The sequence below is a fragment of the Danio rerio genome, chromosome 20 (genome assembly GCF_049306965.1).
Source record: "Danio rerio strain Tuebingen ecotype United States chromosome 20, GRCz12tu, whole genome shotgun sequence".
NCBI lineage: Eukaryota > Metazoa > Chordata > Actinopteri > Cypriniformes > Danionidae > Danio > Danio rerio.
This window is the reverse complement of record NC_133195.1, coordinates 31,307,269-31,333,989: the sequence shown is the minus strand read 5'-3', so window position 1 is coordinate 31,333,989 and position 26,721 is coordinate 31,307,269. Positions and strand designations below refer to the sequence as shown.

General features: G+C 35.1%; 1 protein-coding gene across 8 annotated transcripts in view; it reads left to right on the top strand.

Annotated features, from left to right (window-relative positions):
• Nucleotides 1-26,721, top strand: part of rgs6 (regulator of G protein signaling 6) — a 132,945-nt gene that overhangs the window by 43,407 nt on the left and 62,817 nt on the right. The window lies entirely within an intron of this gene.

The following is a 26,721-nucleotide window of genomic DNA, read 5'->3' as shown; positions in this document are numbered from 1 at the left end:
CCAGATAGTCGTACAGTGTGAACTCTGCAAACTGGTATGTGAATTCTTAACCTTGATTAACCCATAGGTGGTTCATTCCAAAGAGCTTTCATTGAGATCATTCAAACAGATGCTTGCTATTTTCAGTCAGAAGCGCAGCCTGTAGAGCTTGCATTCTCTGGTGTGAATTACTGTCTTTTAATGATCAAAATGGTTCTCTTCAGCAGTAGTTTCCTCAATCATCAAGGGCAGCATTCTGGCCACACTCGAAGAATGGCTTCCTTAAAGAGATAAAAGCACTCCGTGATGAATTCAGGAGGGTTTGAATGCAAGGCATGAAAGCTTTTTTGCATGCGAGTCGATTAGCATGCGCTCAAATGATTGACAAACAATCCAAAAGGCTTATACTACTATTTTAGTGCGCTATATTAACAGCAGCTTAGTGGAATGCGTACCTTCAAACACTAAATCCCCATATCAGCAGTGTTTTGCTTGATGCCTGAGAGTGGAGGTAAAGCGGAGGCGCTCTGGGTAAATAGAACTGTCATCTCTCCTTAAACAAAACCTCGACACTCAAGGAGACTTGCAGTAATGAGCCTGTCAATTTTCACGGGCACCCTCGGAGGATGCCGGTGTGTCAGCCCTAATGAGGGCGCTTGTACCATTTCACCAGCCCGAGCACAAAACAGGAGTGCAGCAAATGCACCTCACCTTGCTTAAAAGCCTATTTTACTATTGCTGTACCTAAATGCAGAAGAAGGGATGGGCCTGAATGATGATTATAGCACTGACCGGGCGTTTATTGTCAACTAGATGTCATAAGAGGAGATGAGAGTTTCCGCCATCACTTTGCATTGTTTTGTGTGTCTGATGTGCTGAGTGAGAAGAATGCTCTTTCATGTAACTCACTCAAGGCGCCGATTAATTGCTTTGATAAGGCCTGCTGACATTGTGAAATTCTGCTTCTAGCAACCACAGCCAAATAGCTTACGGTTATGTTGTGCTGGTCAGCTCAGAGCTTCTTGTGTCTTTGTATTTTAAGCTGTAGACTGTGTTCTCAGAAGGGTTACTTTATTTGTTGATAATGCTTAAAATATAAAGGGCGATTAAGTTGCCGTAGTGCATTAACAATTAGAATGTTTTATCTTTAGATGATGTGATTCTATTAGAAGTGTTTTTTTTAAGGTAAATATAAAGGAAAGATACTAGTTTACTTCACCGAGGACTATAAGAAAACAAAGCACAGTCAGGCTCTTGGCTTTGCTGAACTTTTTTATTAAAAGTAAACTGTTGATGTTTTTTCATGTCTTTTGTCTTGTAGGCTTTCTTTTATCTTAATTCAGACTTGTTTTGAACATCAGCCTCTTCCACACAGTGATACTGGTATTCAAAAAAGGGATGTTCACACAGGCAAGGACGTTACAATATTTTTCCGGAAAAGACCTCCATTGGACATCCATTTCAAAATACTAGTAAATTCTGACATTATTAACCAGAAATGGCCTCAAAATTTGGCTTTTGTTGGTGGTTTCACTTTTTATTTAAAGCTTGAGCATTCAAGCAGCTGCTTTGTCCCAGAGACACCCAAAGGCAGGAGCACAAATCTCAGCTAAATGTTTACACATATGACTTCCTTACGAATTCTGTGGATGAATAAGTATTGTGAACAACTTCAATGAAAACATATGGACATAATGTGTATGTGTGTGTGCTTGCGCTCACTGGAGCACTTCTTTACGTGCACACGATTCAAGCAACTGAAGTAGAGCTTGAAGGTAAACAAACAGCGGTTTATCATAAGCATTTTATCGATAATTTTTTCCACAGCTGGCATTAAATAATGAACATAGAAACGTGATCTGACTAACATCTAGCAGCTAAATGTGTCTGAAAAAATATTCAAAGGCTTTTATTTTCATAAACAGTGTGGATGTGAATGCGTCTGAATGTTCTGATTGGCTGGAGTAGACGTTCCACATCAGCTCGTTTTAAGCATGAACACGATCTTTCTGGCTATTTTGCTTCTGCATTCACACAGAGCAGCATTCCGGCAAATTACCGATAATGTTACAAATTCTCTTTCCGGAAAATTGCCAAAACGAATTTACCAGTATTTTCAAATAGGGCCCGTTCACACATGATCCCTTTCAGGAAAATTCCTGGTTATTTTCCAGAAAGGTCTGTATGTGTGAAAGGGGCTAATGAAAGATCATCATCCTCATTGTTACTGACATAAATAGTGGATTACTTAGATTATTTAGAAATTGTATTCCATTATGGATCACAAATGATATAGGGTTTGTAGTTTAAAACTTACGCATTTTAAGAAATGGAATATGGCTACATTGTTACTTACTTTTTGTTTATTTTGGACCTAACTTGTGATTTGACTATTTTGATCTAATAATATAAAGAAAATAAAGTACCATTTTTTTATTAACGAAATGAGGTTTGCTAAACACTATTATTCATGTTTCAAATGAAATCCAAGAGCTCTCTGACACTCTATAGACAACAAGAGTTGTTTGATACTTCCAGAAAAAGAACCAAAAACATTGTTTTCAGTGGTTCAGCTGTAATCATGCATAGCTCCAAGAACACTTTTGTACAAAAAACAAACAAGCAAGCAAGCAAACAAACAAACAAACAAACTAACAAAAAACACTATAAACATTACTTTGTTCGCCAGGATGCACATTCATTACTGGCAATATATTCTGGAAATGTTTCTGAAGTTTTAGATCAGGTGCTCCTGGAGACCAAGAGGAAAGTACAGACCATGTGAATCTCACCAATCCTCTCATCCTACACACTTCAGTCTGGCTGTAAAAACCTCTTCAAACAAGCCAACAGAACATAATTCTTAATAAGGCATCTTAATTTTATAGCTTTGTCCTTACATATGCAGTTTTCTAACCTTATGGAGCACAGGAGTGGGAAAAGGAACACAGCTTTATCACCTTTATGTAAGAGCAGAAACACCATTGCTGCCTATGGAATGTGTGAGTACCAAGATTTCATAAATAATATAGAATATCACAATATCTGATGAACTAAGGGAATTGGAACAGCACGAGGGCGAGTAATTATTAACAGAATTTACATTTTTGGGGTGAAATAATCCATCAAACCTATTTTATTATTTACCTTGGGTCATGAAGAAGTGTTTAAATCCACTTAAAGCTGTTTATGATTTTATGTTTACCTCATTACATCAGTCCCTTGTGTACCTACTCAACATGACCTTTGAAAAGCTGGCCGCTGTGCTAAAAGGGTTAAGCTCACAATAATGGAGCTTTTGCAGATAATTACAGATTTAATAAGGGGTAAAATCAATGAGACTGTAGGAGCCCGAGCCTGTCTGAACCCAGAACAGAAGGGCAGGGATTTTGGCAGTCTCCACCCCATAGAGAGACATTAAATTGGATGGCTTGCGTGGAGAACAGTTTGTTTCACCTCAAAATATTTTTCCTTATGCTTAATGTGGTTGAAGTCATCTCAATATCTCAATGGATCCTGCAATAGCAGAGTCAATTACTTTTTGCAGATGTGCAAATAATAACCAATCACACGGTTCTATTAAGTTTAATAATGCAATAGCCAATCAGAAGCTGCAGTTGACAAGTGCTCAGTGACTGAATTTTGCGTTCTTTCAAATTCTATCATGAACTACAAAGTGCACAGATACAGTACTTTTACACAGTACTTTTAGTAAGAGATTCAGATTGCGACATTGATGGTTATAACAAGTTTTTGTGTGCTCAAGTTTGGAAAAATGCTTTCACTTGGTATTATGTTGACCACAAGGACCAATTAAAGTATTTGAGGCTGAGTCAAAGTACAAGATGTTCTTGGGCAGGCAATAAAAAGAGCATTACTATGGAGTTCTGCACTTGATATCAGAAAAAAAAAAATATTTATAACAAAATAGAGAGTATGTTTGGTAACACTTTTGTTTAGGTCACAATTCATGCTATCAACTACTGGCTTATTACCTGTCTATTATTAAGATATTAACAGTTCATTAGTGGTTATAAAGAATGATTTTACTCTGTACCCCGAATCCTACTCAAAACCCAAACTGGAAACTGTAATTAGTCATTTGATAAGCTTGTAGTGTTAGTTATTGGTTGTTTAATACAGTGAATTGTGACCTAAACTATAGTGCTACCATACTTTTATTTAAAAAATTTTTTATCGTTATTAGCATAAGAAAATAAACAATTACATAAACAGAACAAACAAACGAAAAAGGGTACAAAGGCTATTTCACTCATCCTATATCGCATTTCTTCCATGGGCAGCACATAATATAAGCTCAAAGACTGGCACGTGATCTGACTTCCAATTTGGTAAATTATTTTCTTAGCTATTATCATACACAAAGTTACTGCCTGTGATATTTATTTATCTCATATTTCTGAGGTGTCTCCAAAAATTCCCAATTTTGCCTCTAGTGACAGATCAATCCTGTATACTATTAAATTAAAAACGTTCTGCCAAAATGAACTAATTTTATGGAATGACCAGAATGAGTGAGTCATTGTACCTTAAGTTTTTACATTTATTGCACAGTAAGGATACATTTGGGAAAATCTTGTGTAATTTTACTTTTGAATAATGAAGTCTATGGATAAGTTTAAATAGAGTTAGTCTGTGTCTCGCATTGATAGAACAGTCATGAATTGTGTTGAATCTGATATCTCTGTATTAAGCTTCTTCTCCCACTCTTTACTAATTTTGTCAGTGTGTTTGAATTAACCGTATCTAATAATAAGTCATGAAAAAGAGACAGTACCTTTTTTCTATCGGGTTGTGTTTTGTTATATTTTCAAGTGACTGGTGTATGGTTATATTTTCAAAACCAGAAAAAATGTTCCTAGTAAAATTCTTTGTTTGAAAATATCTAAAAAATTTTGAGGATTGAAGACCATCTATCATAATATTTTTAAACTATTTACGATGAATCTCAAGCACATTTTACTAATTCTTTACCCTGTTTTTAATTACAAACATAAGCAAGTTTTATTCATCGTGTTCTACTTATTGCTTACCTATTTTTAAACAAATTTTTACTATGGAGTTCTGCGCTTGACATCAGAAAAAAATCTTTAAAATAAAAAAGCAGTGAAATTTTCTAGTTTATCACATTCAAAGTAAATTGGGAGTATGTTTTACTAATTTGGTATGTCATGTAAATAAATCATGAATACTGAAAAAACGACATACTGTAATTGTTACCACATACTTGTTACACAAGTATGCCCAGAGTGATTTTTACTTATGTTTTTGGTAACACTTTAGTTTAGGTCACAATTCATGCTATTAACTACTGGCTTTTTACCTGTCTATTATTAAGATATTACCTGTTCATTAGTAGTTATACAGTATGATCTTATTCTGCATACCTAATCCCACCCAAAACCTCAACTTCTACCTTACTAACTATTAATAAGGAGCTAGTTAGTCATTTATTAAAATTGTAGGGTTAATTAATGGTTTGTTAATACCGTGAATTGTGACCTAAACTATAGTGCTACCATGGTTTATTTTGACTATTTACGGTAAATCATAAGCATTTTACTAATTCTTTACCCTGCTTTAATAGAAAATTTGAGCAAGTTTTATTCATCATGTTCTACTAATTTGTTACCTAATTTTTAACAAATTTTTACTATGGACATTTTTTTTCGAGTTCCTTTGACAGATTTTTGCTGTTTAAATATGGAGTAGGTTTTACTATTTTATCAAATTCAAAGTAAATTGTGAGCATGTTGTGAGCTAATGAGCTTGTTTTGATCATTTATTAGCCTGTTATGTAAATCTTGAGTTTGTTTTACTAAGCATGTTTTAATTCATTTCCTACTTTTAAATAATAAGTGAACATGATTTACAATTTCATTACCTCATACAGTGGGTAAACAATGAACACGTTGTACCAATTCATTTTCACATTAAGTAAATTGTAGGTATGTTTTACTGAGCATGTTCTACTAAATCATTCCCCAATACATTTTGAACACGTTTTATGTTATATTACCTCATTTCAGGTAAATAATTAGCATGTTATTAATTTGAACGTATTACATATGAATTTGGAATGTGCTATGAACAAATGTCTATGGTGAAATAGTTGCCTCTTCTAAAATGCCATCCAGGTGTGAATTCATGGCAAACAAGGCTAGTGATAAAAAATATCACCTGTCTCGGTCTTAAGAGTGCAGGTGTGCGGAAGCTTGTTTGTGATTATATATTTGCACTTTCAATGCTAGTCCTGGACCTTCCTACATCAGAGGTCTCTGTGATAATGCCTGAAGGAAAATGAAGATGTGCTAATGTCATTTTGCTTTTCCAATGTTGCGCCTTGCGGTCATTATTTTAATGGATTTTTAATTACAGTGAATCATGCTTCACGAGAGAGGTGGTGGATGCAGATGGGGGCAATAGGAATCAAGTATTCAGAGGATGCTGCCGTTCATGCGCTGAACTTGACTTGAAATTCATGAGTTTGACACAGGGTGAAGTTTATTCCCCTCTGAGCAGCAGATGGACACCGCTGACAGGAAAGCACAAACTATACAGTATGTGTGTATATACTAAAATCAAAAAATGGTAAAATGTATGTTTATGTAGCATATTTCAAATAAAATAGCAATTTAAAGCGATGTCCATATATTCATTCATTTTCCTTCAGCTTAGACCCTTATTTATTAGGGGTTGCCACAGTGGAATGAACTGCTAACTATTCCTGCATATGTTTTACACAGCGGATGCCCTTCCAGCCACAACCCATTAGGAAATTCAAAGTGGTGGTGTTTTAGTGAAATAAAACAAAAAACTATGAACCATAAAACTTTTTTTAGTAACTGGAAATAAAACAAACGTTACTTTAGTAAACAAAATGTATTTCCAAGGAAATATTTCTAATTGTTAAATAGCTGAAGCTAAAATAACTTAAACTAATAATATATGTTAATCAAAATAATATGGACATTGTAAAAAAAAGACAGCAACCCATAACTGCAGCTTTAAAAAAATTAAATCGCAGAGTAATAAAACAATGAAGCATTCAAACTATTTATAAAATCAACAGTATATGCGCTTTTTCATTCTAGAATAATGAATAAACCGTGCTTCACATAGACATAGAATAAAGAAAATGTAAAAAAGAAAGACAAACAATTACATTTTTAAATAATTTAAGAATATATAAATAAAGAAAGTAAATAACGATGATAATAATAATCGTATTATAAAGACCGTTTCACTGTGATGATGTCATTGGCCCATTAACATTTCCTGCTTATCAAATTATTTCATAACTGTAACAAGGGGCAATTCAATTGTAACTTAATGTTAAAACAGATATCATAACATTATTTATCGATATGTGGCTCTGATTTTCGGAAGATATAGAAATTAAAAATGTAAAACAGGAAATACACTGCGACCGTTGTTTTTGTTTACCCTCAAAATAGTGTATAGGCACAAAATGACAAACTGTACAAATGACAAAAAGTGCTGTACTAAGTGCTGTAAAATAATCTAAAAATAAAATAGAAAACAGAATAAAATAAAAATAAAATCGTTCAAATAATCTAAACACAAGTCACTTACAGTAATAAAAAAAGTCTCAATACTAAAATAACTATGATTCAAAGTGGCATAGAAAAAAAAATACACAAGCAACTGAAAAAGACCAGATGCTATTAGGCAGATTCTATTATGATATTAATTACTATTAATAGCATAATGGTAATAATGTCTAATTGCATAAAAGACAAAGTTAAAATAATACAGTTATAATGAACACTGAATAATATATATATTTTAAATAAGATGTGCTTGATTTAAAATGTATACAATAAATTCTACATCAATCATAATAAATATACATAAAGAATACAAACCTAAATAGTTAAAGTGGTTATTTTTCCCCTTGTATGTCTGATCCCTCAAATTCAGAGGTCAGAGAAGATTCACGGTCACTTAAACAGTGACACCTGGGAGAAGATTGTGTTCCTTTTAAAGCCACTCTTGTAGCTTGTATAATCTTTAAAAAGAGACTGACCTCTGCCCGGCCTCCGGCTGTGCTTCTCTCTTCACCTGTTGTGCTGTCATCATCCCGCTCCACTCTGAGAGGGACTCCGTGTCCAGCCTGGTCAGGACATGGGCAAAATGTAAATCCGTTCATATGCCATTTTAAACAAATATAACTCAAAATACACGCAATGTACAGTATACCATCTCCACACTAGTCTTTTCTTTATCTTTGTGACTTTTAGATACAGATTTGCCAAATCTATACAGTAGTTCCTGAGTGATAATAAAATATGCTAAGAAAAAATTTACATAAAAATAGTGAGAACGTTTTAATTTAAAAATAATTTAAGAACATACTTAAATATTAGTGTTTCGTAAGATCTAATTTTTCAAGGTGGGTTGTTAGCCCAACTCTCAACCCCCCAATCTGGAGGACCAGGACATGCACATATACTCTACGGTCAATTTAGCTAACCCAATTCACCTGTACCGCATGTCTTTGGACTTGTGGGGAAACCCACGTGAACACGGGGAGAACATGCAAACTCCACACAAAAATGCCAACTGACCCAGCCGGGGCTCGAACCAGCCACCTTCTTGCTATGAAGCGACAGAGCTATACACTACATCACCATTCCGCCCCAATTTAATGAAATGAAGGCAAAAAAAGGATGGAATGTTTAATGGTAATTTTAGCAGTACTAGGATACAAACTGTTATGCTGTCTGACATTTGCACGGTTCAGCTCAAACTGCATGTATGTTTATCACCTCCCGACTCACCTTTTCTTTAACTGTTTAACTTTTAAGTGCAGTTTTTGGCGTTTCTTTTTTAGGAGCTGCCACTGAGTAATAATGTTCAGCACCTTAACAATAAATCTCATTAGTGTCCACACTGTAGTTAAGCAGATCTTCCATCCATTTACAGCTTCACTTTGGGTTTGCTACGCATGGAAGGAAGTCTTGCATTATTGAACACCTTTTTCGGTTCCTTAAGATCCAATATCCTGCAACTGGGATTGGTACTTCTAACTGGAAAATTTAATGTGCTTTTAAAAAAAAGTGACCTAGATCTGCTGCTAGTTCGTATGCTCTGTGTGTTTAAGTATGTGATTTAATGCGCTCGATGCAAGAATGTGCGCATGAATTATGCATTTGTATGTATATTTAAAGAGAATTGTACTTATTTTCACTCTACATTGTAGTAATATGGTGATGGTAAGTTGTGTTGTTTATCACTAGAAATGTTGTTAATTCATACATAAATATTTTTAAAAATAATTCAGTTCAGTATAAAAGTTGACCTCATGAAAATCTGACCAGGTTATGCATTAAAACATTACGCAATTCTGAATGACTCGGAATATGAAAACAGTATGCAATTCTGAGTGTGCCTCACACAGGTGAGTGGGCTTGACAAACCACCTGTTGAAATCACACACTTTCATCTCTGACACTTTTCCAGACACTTGCACCAGTTTGCACATTTGCGCCAGACACTTTCTTATAGGGCTGGGCGATATTGCAATATATATAACAAAAAATATATAACAAAAAATTATATTTAACAAAAATTAATAACAAAATAAACATAAGTGTTAAAGAGACTCATAAACTAGGGCGATGCGGTGGCGCAGAAGTTAGTGCTGTCGCCTCACAGCAAGAAGGTTGCTGGTTCAAGCTTCTGCTGGGCAAGTTGGTGTTTCTGTGTGGAGTTTGCATGTTCTCCCCGCGTTTGCATGGGTTTCCTCCGGTTGCTCCGGTTTCAAGTCCAAAGACGTGCAGTACAGGTGAATTGGGTAAGCTAAATTGTCCGTAGTGTATGTGTGTTTATGAAAATGTATGGTTGTTTCCCAGTGATGGGTTGCAGCTGGAAGGGCATAAACATATACTGGATAAGTTGGCGGTTAATTCTGCTGTGGCGACCACAGAATTATAAAGGAGCTAAGCAGAAAAGAAAATGAATAAATGAATGAATGAATGAGACTCTTAAACTTAATAAATAAAATGTAACAAAGTGTGTGCAAAGAATGTTTTTATTTACATTCTTCTCACTGCTTTGACACGCCATTCATTTTCGCATGAGATGTTATTCTGACCTTAAGTGACTAGCGTGAGTGCATGGTTTCCTTTATCATCCAACTGTTGTTGCTGCTCTGATGCAAGTTTATGGAGAAAAGTTAAAAAGCTTTGCAGTGTTTAAATGTGCTGTGTTTGTCTAAGGTAATTAGTCTACCATTATTACTGAAATGTGTAAATTTCAAACAAACTGTGAAGCAGATTGGTTAGTTCTACTTGCTTGAATCGCGCTGCGTTTGCAGAATTTGGAAAAGTACAGAAGTTTTTCAACTAGGTGGATTAAAAAAAAAAAAAAAAAAAAAAAAACTTGCATGTGTCACGTGTGTGCCCTTTGCATACCATGTGCGTGTCGCTCCCATCTACATGTTGTGCAAGTCGCACGCCTCCATTAAAAATAACAAACACCCTAAGGCTCATTAAAAAAAAAAACAGCCGTCATACCAAAACTTCATACCAACCTTTTTTATTATCGATATTAAGAGTGGTGTACGGTCAATAAATACAGATACCGATTTTATCACCAAGCCCTACTTTCTTACAATCACTCTATATCTCTATAAAAATATTGCGAATTTCTGAGTGTGCTTCACACAGGTGAGTGGCCTTAACAAACCACCTATAGAAACACTCTCTCTCCATATGCAGCAGACACTTTACATAAGATCCATCTTAAAAGGACTTAATAAGGAAAACAGTGTTTACTTGTGAATGTACCACAAATCATGTTGTACTTGATTTCTTCAACCTTCAGTGGCTCTTTTGCACAATACTGTTCTCTCTCATGTAAAAGCATGTGGGTAGGTTATACAGGGTATGTATAGTTAAGTATTTATAGTATATGTATAGTTAGATTAGCTTTCCGGTATGTTAGTGATGTATAGGTTTAAAATAGCTCTTACAGAACATCCAATGTTGTGTTCATAGTTATGATTGTTTATTTATGTAACACCGTGGTTCTGTGAGACACAACATTTCATTCCACTGTGAACTATAGTGAAATGAAAATACAGCTCAACTTGACTTGAAATGAGCAGTATGGCATTAAGCATTATCAACATTTAAATGTATTTTCTTCAATCGGTGAGAATGTGTTGGCTGAGGTTCCTCTGGGGTGGATGTTATTGCTGTGTCATATTAAATGCTCATTTTTGTTTGAATGGATTACAGCACAGAGCAAACCAATCTGGAGGAGCGAGGAGAGCTTGTGAATATGCAATTTGTAAAATTAAGTTAGAATAAAGGGATCTAATGTTTTGAGGCACCCAAAACAATGTGTTTGTTGATTTAGACAATCGGTTTGAGTCGTCGTCTACTGTTATGTTATTATTTGTGTCTTTGCTTACCTTAGCCTATTTATTTCACATGATATGAATCTCTGAAACTAACTGCAATCTTGGGATACTAAATTTGTCATTTATATTATTTAGACAGACTTTTTTTGTGGTCCATGATTTGCTATTACTTTATTTCGATGGTCCCTATTGCCCTATATTTTGTTGACTATAGGTTGTACTGCAAGTAACTAATTCTCTTTAGTATTAGTGTTGATGCAGATTTTTTGTTGTTGTTGAATCAAAGGAACTTTTATAGTCATCTCAACTTACATCAGTCTAACTGACTAAAAATTTAAATTTAAACTTTCTATAACTAAAAAACTTAATGGAAACCAGATCAATTTATTAATATTAAAGTAAAATAAAAACAATTGTTTTCATGACTTTTGGCATATATTTTTTTACAGTGCAACAAACATTCTCCTGACTATAAGAATCTTATTAAATCTAAAATGTACAAGCCTCCACTAACCCTAACACTAACCCCAACAGTCTACTAATAGTCTGATGAAAATTAGTTGGCATGTATTTGCAATGTAACTTAAAAATAACAATGTTTAACAAAAAAACATTAAAATTAACGAAAGGTGGAACGACCAAAATAAATTGATAACAATGGCTATTATTAAACAGCATTACATGCTTTAAAGGGCACCTATTTTACCCCTTTTTCAAGATTAAATATATGTTTTTTTTGTTTCAAGAGTCCAGAATGTGTGTAAAGTTTCAGCTCAAAACACCTATCAGATTTTTTATTGTAACTTTTTAAATCTGGGAAATTTGAGTTGTAAGGACACTGTAGCTATTTTTGTATTGCAAATGAGCATGTTCTCTCCACCCACCATTCCCGCGTCTTGTCAGAGTCTCAGAGATCTCTCTGATGCATGTAGCCTTCATGTAGATAAACAGCACAGTGACAGACAGGAATGAAGCAGATCTTCCTTACTACAGTAAGAACTTTCCCAACTGTTATTTGTATATATTTGTTGTTGAGTTAAATCAAGCCTTTCTGCAATGCTGAGTTGCACAGCACACGGCAAATTTGACAAGATACACGTTAATATTCACTGCTTTATGGATATCTGTTATGTTAATGTACAAAATAAACTGATTTATGTCCACAAAGCAGAATTGAAGCGTCTTCTTTTATAATTGCTCTGACATTGTTATGGCTGTGGTGATGAATTCATACCAAATTTGCTGTTTTTATTATAAACATGCTCTGTTTAAAAACATTTTAAATTTGTAAAACTCATTCTTAAGGTGCAGATGATCAAAGAGAGCTGAACAGATCTTTTAATCCCATTACTTTTCACATGTCCTGTCTTGTTGATATGATTATATGTGGATTAATGACATGATTATTACTATGGAGACATGGTAATGTGGTCTGTCAATCAATTCAGTTGGCCAGAGTGAGCCTCAAAATGGGAGGAATTTGGATCCTATTTTAACGTCAGGAAATTTAAAAAAGGGACTTTTTGTGCTTCTATCACTCCAATATGACAGTGGACAAACTATACCTACACAGTTCTGTCCAAAAGCTCTCAAAAGATGATTTTCATCATAGGAGCCTTTAAATGCTACATCTGTTAATAATTAAACGCATACGAAACTAATTAATATTATTATGCAACAGCATAAAATTATTTTTCTCTTATATTTATTTGCCATAGTACTACTTAAACCAGATCTCAAAAAGAGATAACAGCGATTCACCAAGCACTTTGCGAAAGATTGCACAAGGATGGCTTGTGAGCATTTTGAAGTTCTGAACAAACCTTGCATTCATTCATTTTCTTGTTGGCTTAGTCCCTTTATTAATCCGGGGTCACCACAGCGGAATGAACCGCCAACTTATCCAGCAAGTTTTTTATGCAGCGGATGCCCTTCCAGCCGCAACCCATCTCTGGGAAACATCCACACACACATTCACACACACACTCATAAACTACGGACAATTTAACCTACCCAATTCAAAACAGCTAAACTAATAGTAAAAGATGCATAGTGAAGAATATTGTGACTGAAGTAGGCATTTCACAACGGTTTTCAAGGTATACCGTGATTTGGATAAGTCAAGGTTTTAAAACTGTCAAAATTTTTTGTAATACCGTTCCACATGTATGGTTTTTATGCTTTTTTTTTTGCTTTTTTTTTTTGTTTTTTAAGTACAAAAAAAATATCTCCAGCAGAAAAGACATACAAAGATGCCGTTTTAAATTGTAAAGAAAACTGTTTTTTAAAATAAATTCAAAAAGGTTTTTTGTTTTTTGTTAAATATATAATTTATTTTAGAGCAGTAATCACAATATCGTGAAATCGTAATATTTTTATCCAAAGTTATCATACCATCAGAGTCATATACCAGTCCCTGTCTAGATTATAGCTGTCAAAGTGACGTCAACAGAGAATGACAGCCACTCTAAACAAGAAACCAAATGGTCAGTCTTTGATTGAAGGTTACCAAAACAAACAATTTTTCAGTGGATTAACTTGCATGGATTAATTGTTCACAAAGAATAATAATAACAAATGTGCAATAGCAGCATTGTAAATTTAGATTTCAAACAGACTTTAAAGCCAACACACACACAGACACACAGACTTATGACTGCATATTAAATGCTAAGACCATAGCATTACTTTTCGAGCATTTCTTCTGCTTCTTTTCAAAATAAATGCAACTCTGACAACCAGATTTAACTTGCAGCGCCATCATGGGATAATATTATTGACTTTGGTTTTCACAACTCATTGAGCCGCTGAGCGCAGAGATGCAGGGTTTTCATAAGGGATGGTAAAGCTTTAATTGGCTTTTCCTGTCAACTCGACCCTTATCTGTGCATGTTAATCCAGGCAGATAAATTCACTGAGCCTTTACTGAGACCCGGAGGCCTGAAGAGCTGCAATGTGATTACCTCGTGTGTTTTTTTTCGGACACACATCAGAGTGATGCCATCCGTTTGTCACCCATCCACACCAGGATGCCTCTAATTGGGTCAAAATGTTAGATCATAGCCTTTCATAACCAGCTGAATGGCATCATCCCTGTGGTCGATGTAGTGGAATGATCAGTGTATGTCATAATGTGGATGGTAGAAAAAAAATCTCTTTCACATTTGGAGAAAGTTGATGAGGGACCTTAAGTCAAATTTATGTAAAACATGTAAATTCAATTAGTCTTGAACACCAATCAAAGCTTCACTAATGTTCTTAGAGGCTAATGAGCTGTAAAGTACCCTGATTTGGAGATTAAAGGGATACATGGCAGTGAAGGATAAGGCGTGACAGTCTAAACTGCAGTTTGCATAGCCTAGTGCACACATCTATGGAGCACTATAAGGAATAGGGTGAGATTTAAGGTGTGGCTTCTGACTAGCATTTATGCTCTCAGAATGTTAACTGCTGTAAAATCATTATACTGTTGCCTGCTAAATCTTTCTTCTCACATCTATTAACATTATTGATTGAAATCTGTCTATAGTTTTGTGTCTAGTGTGTTCCAATTTGTAATTCTGTGGTTGGTATGGCAATGAATATGTGTATGGCAGTGTTGATGTGTTTGGTCTTGATGGCATTAATCCACTATACTGCTGCTTATTGGTGTAACCCCAATATTATTGTTTTTGGTGAATATCAGTATACATGTAACCCCTGTAGCAGATCTATATACAGGTGGAGTAGGGTTTCCGAAAAATTCCCTGCAGATTGCTCGCACAAACAACACTGAAATATTTACATGGGGTAGATACCGTCTCTATTTTTCAAATGTATATAATTATTTGAAGAGCTACAAATGCCTATGTGTCAGCATAGTGGCAGATTTAAAGACTAATGTTCTATGCTAATGAGAGAGAGATTGTCACTAATGGGTGGGGTTTTACCCCTCTGATGACATGCACAAAGGGGGAATGTGTTTTATAAAAAGTTTAATTAATATATTTTTACTATTAAGGCTAGATATATTTACAGACTTTTGCCATACAACTGTGTGTTCACCTCTTTAAAAAAAATGGGGCATTTATACTTAAAAGTGCCAGTGGGTCAAATTTTTGTCAAACTTACTGTAAATATATATATATATATATATATATATATATATATATATATATATATATATATATATATATATATATAATGCATATATCTATGCACTTGTTTGTGTACACAGTGGCATTATACAGTGAATAGTGCTTTTTTAAACAGAAGTCATTATACTGGTAGTTTTAGGTCGCCAACCTGATTTCACAGAGTAGGACATGTTCCTGGATTAACATCTAGATTGATCCTGGAACAAAATTCCAATCAGCCAATCAGAATTTAGGCATATGTCCATCGTTTATGTTAAGTTTAGGCTTATGGTTAGCTTTATACACATCTACATGATTGTTAATCAACTACTATTCTCCTCTGATTATATATCTCTTCCTCTGGAATAATTTACTGTTATGTTTGGGTTTAGGGGTAGGGAATTGGTATGGATTACATTTTACAACAGAAATGATATTCCTGGATCAACATAGATGTTAATCCAGGATCGCGTTGTGTTTGGCAAAATCATGGTGTGCAGTTTTAAGTGTACAATAACCCCTAGCCGTTGTAGTGTTAAATGTTGAGGAGCAAGCTCATCGGCTGCTGAGGCGACCAATCATCAGCACCATATGTTTTGATATGTTAATGCGGATTGTATATGATCTATCAATAATGTTTCATGACAGAAGTTTGTATTTAAATTTAAAGAAGCATTGTTTTCAGAATTTTGAAGGGAGATTTTAAAGAGACGTTTTATAAATGTATATGAAAATTTGCAGTTAAAATATTTACACTTTCATATTAATCATCCTGCTCCGGTTTCCCCCACAATCCAAAGACATGCGGTATAGGTGAATTGAATAAAATAATTTGAGAGTGTATGGGTGTTTCCCAGTACTGGGTTTGCAGTTAATAAGGTGGTGGTTCATTTCACTGTGGTGACCGCTGAAGGAAAATAAATGAATTAAAGAATTAATGATCCTTGTTGGTTGGTAAAATGCAAGTCTACTGCCAGTCAAACATTTATTTCTGTGTTGTTATGAGAATAATGCAACCTTGGATAATTTTTTTAAAAGAGACCTTCAAAAACATCAAATCTTACTGTGTATAATATATAAACTAAAAGAGAGAGCAGGGGACTGTGCCAAGGTTGTAAACAATAAGCCCTGGTAATGAAGGGACTGTTTTTTGTGCTAATTGGATGATGCTGTTTTTAAATTAAACTTTACTTGACTCATTACTTTGCTCTGCATGATGGTAATGGACTTATTCATCTTTTCATTTCTTTATGTTTTTTTCCGAGAGTGGATAGATATGGGTCTGGCTTCATGCATATAAACAAATCTTATTCTCTGATCCGATAAGACGCCAAGACAAAAATATATATAAATCTCTGTCACAGGTCTCTGTGTTTCCCATTTTCCTTTTTTACAAGGTCAGTTTTCCTTAGATTACATCAAAGCAGTCAGGGTTAATGATCCACTCAGAATGCCTAATGGGCTGTAAATGTAACTTCATGCTTGTGCATCCAAACCTTAATAATGAAGCGATCAACTGAGGACTGAAAATAACCGAGGCTGACAAAGCCATCCATCACCAGGTCTTCTTGAGAATATTCACTCGTTTATCTGTTCGGCTCTGCCTAATACTCTGTTTACCACTCTTGACTGCTTTCCTTCTTCTCTCACATTACTTTTTGCCTGTGTCTTTTTTGTCCTCCCGTAGGACATCAGCACCAGGCACTAAACTTGTAATGGCCTGTCACTATCTCTGGTTGTTCTGTGCTGAAAAGAAATTACTTTCTGATGGCAGTGCCCTACAATGGCTATTCATCTTAATTCCTTTTTAATAAATGTAGCCATGTCTTCCATAACTCCTTTCAGAACTTCCCAAGTTAGATTTTTTTTAGCCATCTGTCTGACCTTGTGCTTTGACTTTGGTGTGTCTAATAACCTCTTTCTGGTGAATCTGTGGAAATTGGTTTACTATCACTTTCAACAGTACTTTCATATTTTTTAACAATTGTGTCATATGTCTAGCAGGCTGGATCATGAAGGAACTTAATATTCTAGATGGTGTCCTATTTTTTATTTTTATTTAATTTTTTTTTACATTTTGTTCGCTGGCAGACAATTAACCTGGCACATAAAGCTTTTTTACATGTATTGATTAATCACAACAGCATGTTGCAACAGCTTTTATTTTTCATTTTTAGGAAGAAAAATAAAGAGTGAACATCATATTTATTTTATTTTGAAATAGCAAATTATTCCAATCTAATTTTTATCTTATAGGAAAGCTAACCATGAATAGTTTTTTATTTTATTTGTTTATTTAATTAGATTTTGATTTGTTAATATTTTATTTTGATTTAGTTATTTAATTGAATTTTTATTAGTGTTTATTTTATTTTATTTTTATTTGTTTTTATTTAATTTTTGTTTGATTTTGTTTTAATTCTGATTTGATTTTATGTTGATTTGTTTTTATATTATTGTGATTTTGATTTGATTTATTTTGTTTTAATTTTGATTATTTTTTATTTTATTTTGTTTCATTTTGATTTTGATTTTTGATTTGTTTTTAATTTTGTTGTTTTGTTTTGTTTTTGGTTTCATTTTAATTTGATTTTGTATTTATTTTTGATTTTGTCATTTTAATTTATTTTTTATTCTGATTTGATTTTATGTTGATTTGTTTTTATATTAATTTTATTTTGATTTGATTTTGTTTTGTTTTATTTTATTGTCTATTTTTTTGTTTTATTTTATTTTATTTATTTTATTTGATTTTGATTTGACTTTTGATTTATTTTATTTTTGTTTTGTTGTTTTGTTTTGTTTTATTTTTTATTTGATTAGATTTTTAAACATCATAGTCTAATGTTTAGACCAAGCCAAAACAGCAATATAAGTATATGTTTTTGATCATTTGTTCTTCTGGTGGCCCTTCACAACCTTCTTTTATTTACAAATGCTGCTCAAAGTGACAGAGATGTGTTAACCACACAAAAACATGATCAGAACTGCTGTGTGTGGCAAAAATAGGCCAGCAAATCCGTGTGCCTCTTTTTGGCAAGCGCTGGGAGTAACTCAAGGTCTGGTAGCAAATTAATTGCTAGCTCATGGGGGACTTCATAGAGGAGAAGACACTCTCTGAGCTCCATCAATTTATCTGAACAGATGGGTCGATGGAGATCGTGAGGATGAGACACGGAGCCATCACGGCTCAGCTCCTCCAAATACTATTGGTTGTCAGGCTGGAAGAAACCAGGGCTGTGTTTTCTTCCTTATACATCATATGATTTGTTAACAGTGTGCAGTAGGCTGAAATTGAATTGTTGTTTAATGTCTGATCAGTCGATTTCTTTTCATTTTTCACATTTCCTTGGCTTACCAATGGTGACAGGTCATGAGGGAGTTCAAATCATGACTAACCAAGACATAAAATGTGTTATTTGATGTAAAGGGAAAAGCGTCTTGCTCAGTTACTGAAGATAATAGACTTCACCTGTGCCATGTGGACTAAACCCAGGTTCACACAAGATGTAAAATGCTAGATAATAAAATATGTTTTAGACTCCATAAGGATTAGATTCTACTGTGGGAATGAGGGATGTGAAAATGTTCTAGAATATTGTCGTATTGGCTGTATTTTTAATCAAATAAATGTAGCTTCGGTAAGACCAACATTTTCTGACCATAAATAACCATATATCATGTATGCAATGTTACATACTGTATCTTGGGATGTTTTTATTTATTTTTTTCGTCAGATTGCTTATTTAAGATCTTAAATAAATGCAAAAGGTTTGCAGAGTTTAGAAAATTAAAGTGCACAACAAATAAAGTTATTTTCTCTTAAAATAAAAAAATCGATTCTGAGTTGCTGAAACAAACTGGTCTACATAGAGTCATAACGTATACGAGTCTCAGAAGGAGGATTTACAAAGAAGAAATCTTCAAATAAATTCTTTATTGGAAATGAGGTGCTGTAAAACCAGGGGAGTCATTTCTTCTGGGGACAGAGGGGGCATTATCCCAATCCCAAAGTGACTGATACAAAGAGAGTGTCTGTCAAACACCCGGTGCAATAAGGCACAGGTTGTGTTTGGTGTGATGTGTTCCTATTTTCAGACCAGCGCAACCCTAATTTTCACGTTTTGTGCCACGTTGTTTAAATAGCAAATCCATTTACACCACTTTGTAGGCTCATGGGTATGCTGGTCTATAAAGGGGGTGTGTTAAGGCGCAATGTTGGTGCGTTGCTATTTTGAGGAATAGAAACAGACCATGTTATTGACCAACTAAAAGCTGGTCTAAAGTCCAGTGCAAAGCATGTTAGCTATGTGCCTGACTAACACTCAAACCTGTACACATTGCTTAATGTGCACAGGATGAACATCACTATAGTGAAAAATCACTATCTCCATGCCTTCTTCATGTCTGGGGGGATTTTTTCAGTTCATTCATGACAACTTGCATCTGTATAATGTTATTATTATTAGTATTATTTCAGTTTTGATAAAAAACAAGTTTAGATTTGTCCATCTGTCATGTTTCGGAGACAAATGCATCACTTTACGGGGCATAAGAACAGGATGTGTGTTTGGATATAACTCAGTTTTTTGACCACAATTGTTATTATTGTTCATTTATTCGTGTACTGGAAATTTAAACTGAATTTAGAAATAGTTGAATTGTTGTTAAAACAAAACAAACTTAATTAAATAAGTAGGCTAATGGATGTATTCAGTAGAGTGTGTACAACACTGTTTCCTTATCCACAAAAGTAAAGGAGGAAAAAGTAAAATAAAGAGAAAGTAAAGAGGCCAGATGGAGGAGGCTCCTTCTTTATCCTCGCGCTGCAGATGGTCCGTTTAAATGTTTTCTCGCTAGTGAAGCGTTCAGTTTTCCCATTTACAAAGTCTGCCATGTAAATAGCAAATGCACTATGGTGTGACGCAACTGACTCTTAAAGGGAATGGGAGATGAGACTCTGATTGGTTTAATGCATGTTATGCTCAAAAAACACCCATAACTCATTAAGAGAATAAGCCTGTTAGACCATGCGCCAGGGCGCTTTCATGCTTTTGTGCCATGCGCTTTAGACTTTGTACCTAGATCATTAAAATAGAGCCCTATGTGTCAATGCACACGTTTGCATCCGAAAATTTTTTAAATGAAACACCAAGCAACAACAAATGACTTTGATTTCAGTTAAAGAGGAGGTGAGTTGGTTGATTCAGTATGTTCAGGTCAGAATAATCATATTTTCTGTCACACAGAAAATCTACACCTGTTGATGTTAGTCTAATGCTTAGGAATTTTTGCTGCACAGGAAATTATCACCAAGAATGTAAATAACTACCATCGGTGGTTGCTTATGCAGGAAATAAATTATTTCAATTATCATTACATATTTATTTTGCTGCTGTCTATCTGCAATTGATATGACAGAATAGTGATTAAGCAGACATGGTTCATTAATTTTGAAAAAAATTTTAGGGTAATTTGAAATGAAATTAGTTTAAATTAGCCTAATCTTTTCCTGAATTCTGTTTCACTATCCGCTTGTTAAGTGCTGACGTGTTGGTGAGTATGTAATACTGTTTCCGGTTCCAAGCCGCCACTCATTTGAGTTGAGAACTTTTTTGTTTATGATCACTTTTAATTCATATCACACATTAAAGTTAATTTTATATAAAGTCATAGTGTACACAACAATCTCTGGGCTTGCTGCATCACAAATACCAAAATTTTAACAATTTATAAAAAAATAAATGACTTTCTGGCCATCGGATATTAGGCATGGACATATATATTGCGATCGTGATTTTCGAAAGTAATAAATTGCTTTGTAAATGTTTATAATTACCACTTCATGAGTGTCCCCATACATTTGAATAGAGCTCTTGGACCCGAAAGCCGATTCGCGTGACGTCACACTTAACAAGCGGATAGTCCCTAAATGTATTTAAATGCTGGAAATATGATTGAAGTTAAACACAATCCCTCATTTTGTGTCTTTCACATTTCTTAAACCAAAGTTACATTCTTGTGGGATAATTATGTATATTATGAACCAATTTAACATTTTTTTATTATATCTTGGATGCATGTAAACCTATTGTAGGATGCATTCAAAACGAAATCACAATGTGAGTCATGGCCTGTACTGGAGCTCAGAGAGAATTTACTGAGAATTGTTTGCTGCTTTGCCATGACTTGAGTTGATCGGTCAAGCTTGAATTTTCCAAAATCTAATAGCAGTGGGCTGTTATTGATTGCCAATGGTGTCAGGTGAGACTGGATGTATGTGTATATGCTGTAAAGGAAGCTTTAACTTTTCCTTTAATGGTTTCCTTTGTGAAACTGCCCATTTTCCGTGCCATTTACCTCCAGGGTAATGGCAATAAATGAGCTAGAGGCTTTTAAAAGGACTGCGGGGATCATATTTGTTTGCTGATCCATTCAGCCTAATGCATTTGTCAAACCCAACTGGTGTAATCTGCTGCTACAACACACATTCCCTCACCACCAAAATGAATGAGATCCTTGAGCTTTGCTGAGCCAGCAGCATTTCAGCAGTTGCACATCAATAACTGCCTTCCTCTCCAATTTGTCTGCTGCAGAAACTATAGCCTTTGGGTCTGATGTTCTGTCTGGCCCTTTTCCTTTTCTAACACGGAGCATCCAAAGAGCGAAGCACCTGTGTACTGCAGATGCGGTACTTAATTAGTTGAGGGCTTTGGAGACGGGATAACTGCTTTCCCCTATGATGTTCTAATGATGGTCCAACAAAACCCAAAACTACTTGGAAATCAGTAGGATTTGTTTTGCATGGTCCGTTCATCGGGTGTAGAGGTGTGAAGCGCTTGCTGTAATTGGGCCTCAGAGGGATCTTATAGGAACGAGAGGCTCAAAATGAGGGCAAGAGCTCGGAATCAGAATCACATAAGCCATGAGCATGACCTTTAACCCCCAGTGAGTGAGAGATTGAAGGTAAACAACTCAGACCAGTAATTGTTTTCACTTTTTTCCTTCCAAGTCATGGATTTGGTCTTTGGTTAAAAAAAAATCCTTAGATTTTGTATGTTGTGTCAATACAAAAGTTGTATTAATACAACATTTACTATTCCTTAAATGTTGTATCGCTATGTATAATATTGTTGTAAGGCATGCAGTATTTCTCATCTTGTATTTATACATTTTATTGTTTGTTCGATTGATTCATTGATTTAAGTAAATTGACTTTTACGTTATTTTACATTTAATCGTGGGAGTATTAAGATTTTCTAATGTTTTTCAAAAGAAGTCTTTTGTGCTTTCCAACACTGCATTTATATGTAAAAATGATGTTAATAATAAATAAATGATCTGCATTTATTTATTAAATCTATTGTAAAATCTGCAATATTATAATAACTTTGGGCGGCATGGTGGCTCAGTGGTTAGCACTGTTGCCTCACAACAAGAAGGTCGCTGGTTCGAGTCCTGGCTGGGTCAGTTGGCATTTCTGTGTTGAGTTTGCATGTTCTCCCCGTGTTCGTGTGGGTTTCCTCCTGGCGCTCCGGTTTACTCATAAAGTTCAAAGACATGCGCTATTGGGTAATCGAATAAACTGAATCGTTCGTAGTGTATGTGTGTGAATGCGAGAGTGTATGGGTGTTTCCCAATACTGGAAGGGCATCCACTGCATATGCTGGATAATGCCTCATTCACGCTAGCAGCGACTTTGTAGCTGCCTATCGCTCTGGGTGGTGATCTGTTGCAAACGCAGGTGTGTGTAGGTCTACAGCACGGATAATAAAACAGATTCTGAGCGAACTGAGATAGGATCACATGAGCTCTACTGGTGCTTCTATTGGCTGTGGCTCAAGAAAGATCTTTATTAGCATAAAGTTGAAGGATTCCCAACTTCCTTGCATCGCTAGACATGCCCACCTGGTTATCAATGGTCGCTGTTGCTTGCGTAAATGGTGATTAATGGAAAATGTTTACTCTTCATTGAAATGAGTGGTCGCCTTGTCCCCTTGTCAATTGTCAATTGTCGCTTGTGACAATTGCGCCTCTGCCGCTGTGAGTGGCTAGTACTGTGATTGATGCTTATGTTGGTGGTTCATTTCACTGTGGCGACCCCTGATAAAAGAAGGCACTAAGCCAAAGGAAATTGAATGAATGAATAACATCTTAACAAAACAGTTTTATTTTTATGGTACATTTACAAATATAACCTATTATTCCAGTCCTTCAGAAATAATTCTAATAATATACTACTCAAAGCTTATGTTTCATTATATTAAATATTGAAAACAATCATGCTACTTATTATTTTTGTGGTTTTTGATGAAGGAACATAAAAACAACATTTATTTCCACTATTTTTTAATAAAAACGTTTTGTGAGATAATCGTATTTGCTACTTTTTATCTATTTAAAACAGTTTTTTTTCTTTTAAATTATAGCACTATTTTGCATTTGAATAGTAGCAAATAATTAAAAAAGACATTTAAAATTACTTTTTTATGTTCATGTTATTTCTTTAGCGCTTTTGCAATGTAGATTGTGTCGAAGCAGCTTAACATAGAAGTTCTAGTAAATTGAAACTGTCATTCCACTTTTCAGAGTTGCAGTTCAGTTTAGGTCAGTTCAGTGTGGTTTAATTTTCACTGCTGAAAGTGCAAATCCATCGATGCGCAGCTCCACAAGTCTCAAACCAAGCAATCCAGTGGCGACTCAAATGATATCAAAAAATAGCAAAACAAGTCTGGTCCTTTTTCATTTGTTACTCTGTGTGTACATTATGCCACTGTTTTATTTGAAAATCCAAAGGGATTTTTTTTATTAAATAATATTAAAATATACACTCTATTGTACTGTTATATTGTGGTTCTTTTTGCCATGTTTATCCTGCACTGATACTCTGAAATTAGTATGTTGTTGTGTAAAGTGCACATTAACATATTGAAGTGCATGGGGTGTAACTTTTCATCTTGATTTGTTCAGCAACACATATTATGTTAAACTGGCAGTTCTCAAGCTTTATTGTTTGTTTACCACAGGAATTCTTTAGTTATTTTTCTGAATAACAAGTCTTCAAACGCACAAATTCAACCACACACACATGCACTACTCCACATTGGGTGCAGCTTTTAAGCAAGCACAGGAAATCTGTATTTGTGGAATGTGGATGTTGTTTATGTTTATGCAGGCGAATAATCAGATGCGAGTAATAGATGAAAGGGTCCCTATTGTTTTCCAGGCTGCTTTTTACGTTCATGCCAAAACATTCTGTTCACCAGACCGTTCCTATTATAACACATTGCTAGAACACGGTACTAATGTATGCTTGTATAAATGTTTAACAATTATATAAAATATTCAGCAGCTGCACTTTTTTCATGGCTTCTTAAGTATATTCTCCTTGCTTCCGTTAAGTTCACTAATATATTTATTTATATATTTTTACCAGCCAGCCAAATCGGTTTCTTTTGTTTTGATCTTGTTTTATCACCCATTTGATTATGACCGGATCTCTGAGGCCGCGGTCCAGCTTCACCTTGTCTGATTTTCAATCCACTAAATGGCTGTGAGCTCTGGCTGAGTGGGCCGCTGCCAAGTATCCTTCCCTTTGTATCCCACTTTTATGTCTGGCGGTGGCTGATCAATGAGAATGTGGAATCAGATGCTCCTGATTTGAACACTGTCCAAAGCAAATGGGGTGGAGAAGAAAGCTGTCCAACTGACGGCAAGCACAGCATTCACCAGCTGTCTCATTTCATCTCGCTGGGGAAAAAAAGCAAAAGGGGGTCAATATCAAACGTTTTGCTCTGATTTCCTCCGTGCCCCCTCTCCATTCTTGATTTTCTTTGTTAAATCTGATCCGATGGAGACCACACATCCTACTTTCTCTCCTGAAATGAAAGTTGCAGAGAATCAAAAACTGTGCCGATGCGCGGAGACAAATTCAATTTCGATCCATGCCAAGGCTTTTCCGGCTGAGTTCTACCCACTCACAACTCCCACATTGTCTGTTTTATCCCAGGCTCTTCCATTCATTTCGCTCAATCACACAGAAGCAGTCTCTCTCTCTTTCTCTCTCTCTCTCTCTCTCTCTCTCTCTCTCTCTCTGTCTCTCTCTCTCTCATATGAGCTTCTGGAGGTGTGACATATTCAGCCTTAATGTCAGTGGAGTAATTAGGTGAAATCAAAACAGTGATTAATATTGGCAGATTTAAATAATGATCAATGACAGTGAAAAGTAAGGCAGCAAATAATGATATAACTTGAAATACAAAGATATCGAAGCAATACTCTTCACATTTTACTACTTTCAAATGTAAGATTAGCGACACGGTGGCTCTGTGTTTAGCACTGTTAGTGTGCTGCCAAATACTGTTGATTATAAAACCAAAATGAAATAGTCTGGATTGTCAAAACCTATTGCAGTGATTACTAATTGTTCTCATATGATTTTTATTGTGCTTTATGCCTACATTTCTCAGCTTTATGAAATGCTCTGTGAAAGTTTGCTGTAGTTTTTCACATTTGAAACCGTAATCAATCACCATATTTCTAGACGGGGTTTTGAAGGGACCACTGGAGTCCTGCCCTTGGGGCTCCAGACACATTGGCCATGTCTGTATTCACAGTGCTGATGCAGGAAACGCTGGCTTGACTCTTTCCTCTGGGCTTCACACAGCAATTTAAGTTAAACCTGCAGTATCTTGCAGGAACTTTTTTTTTTTTTGATAGAACTGAGAGCTGAAGGGATTAAAGACTTTTTCTGCAGAACTGGAAAGACATTTCAGTGCCTTAATAAGGTAGCTAACTAAAATTAGCACACTTGTTTGCTTGATTCAGATGGGTATTGAGTTTCCTTTGTTGTTGTTGTTTCTTGTTTTGCTAAGTGAGGTAAACTGCACTTATTAGTGAGGTAAAAATCACTTATTTTTTGCTACGAGCAGAACAGTTATGCAACTTCAGCACTTCTGTATATTAATCTTCAGCTTACTATCACTTTTTCTTGTGTATCATCCCTCGTTACATTACCAGTTGTTTACAACTCAATGGCTAAGCATTAGCATCTCAATCTGTAATGTCATGAGCTAAGCTAACCAGCGGTACTAACAGGCAATCTGAAAAGTATTTTCCGTTGTAGAAATTTCAAATGTGAAAATGACAGACATCCAAACTTTCTCTGAAGGTCCAGGATTCTCTTACACATTGATAGCGGCTCCCTGATGCACA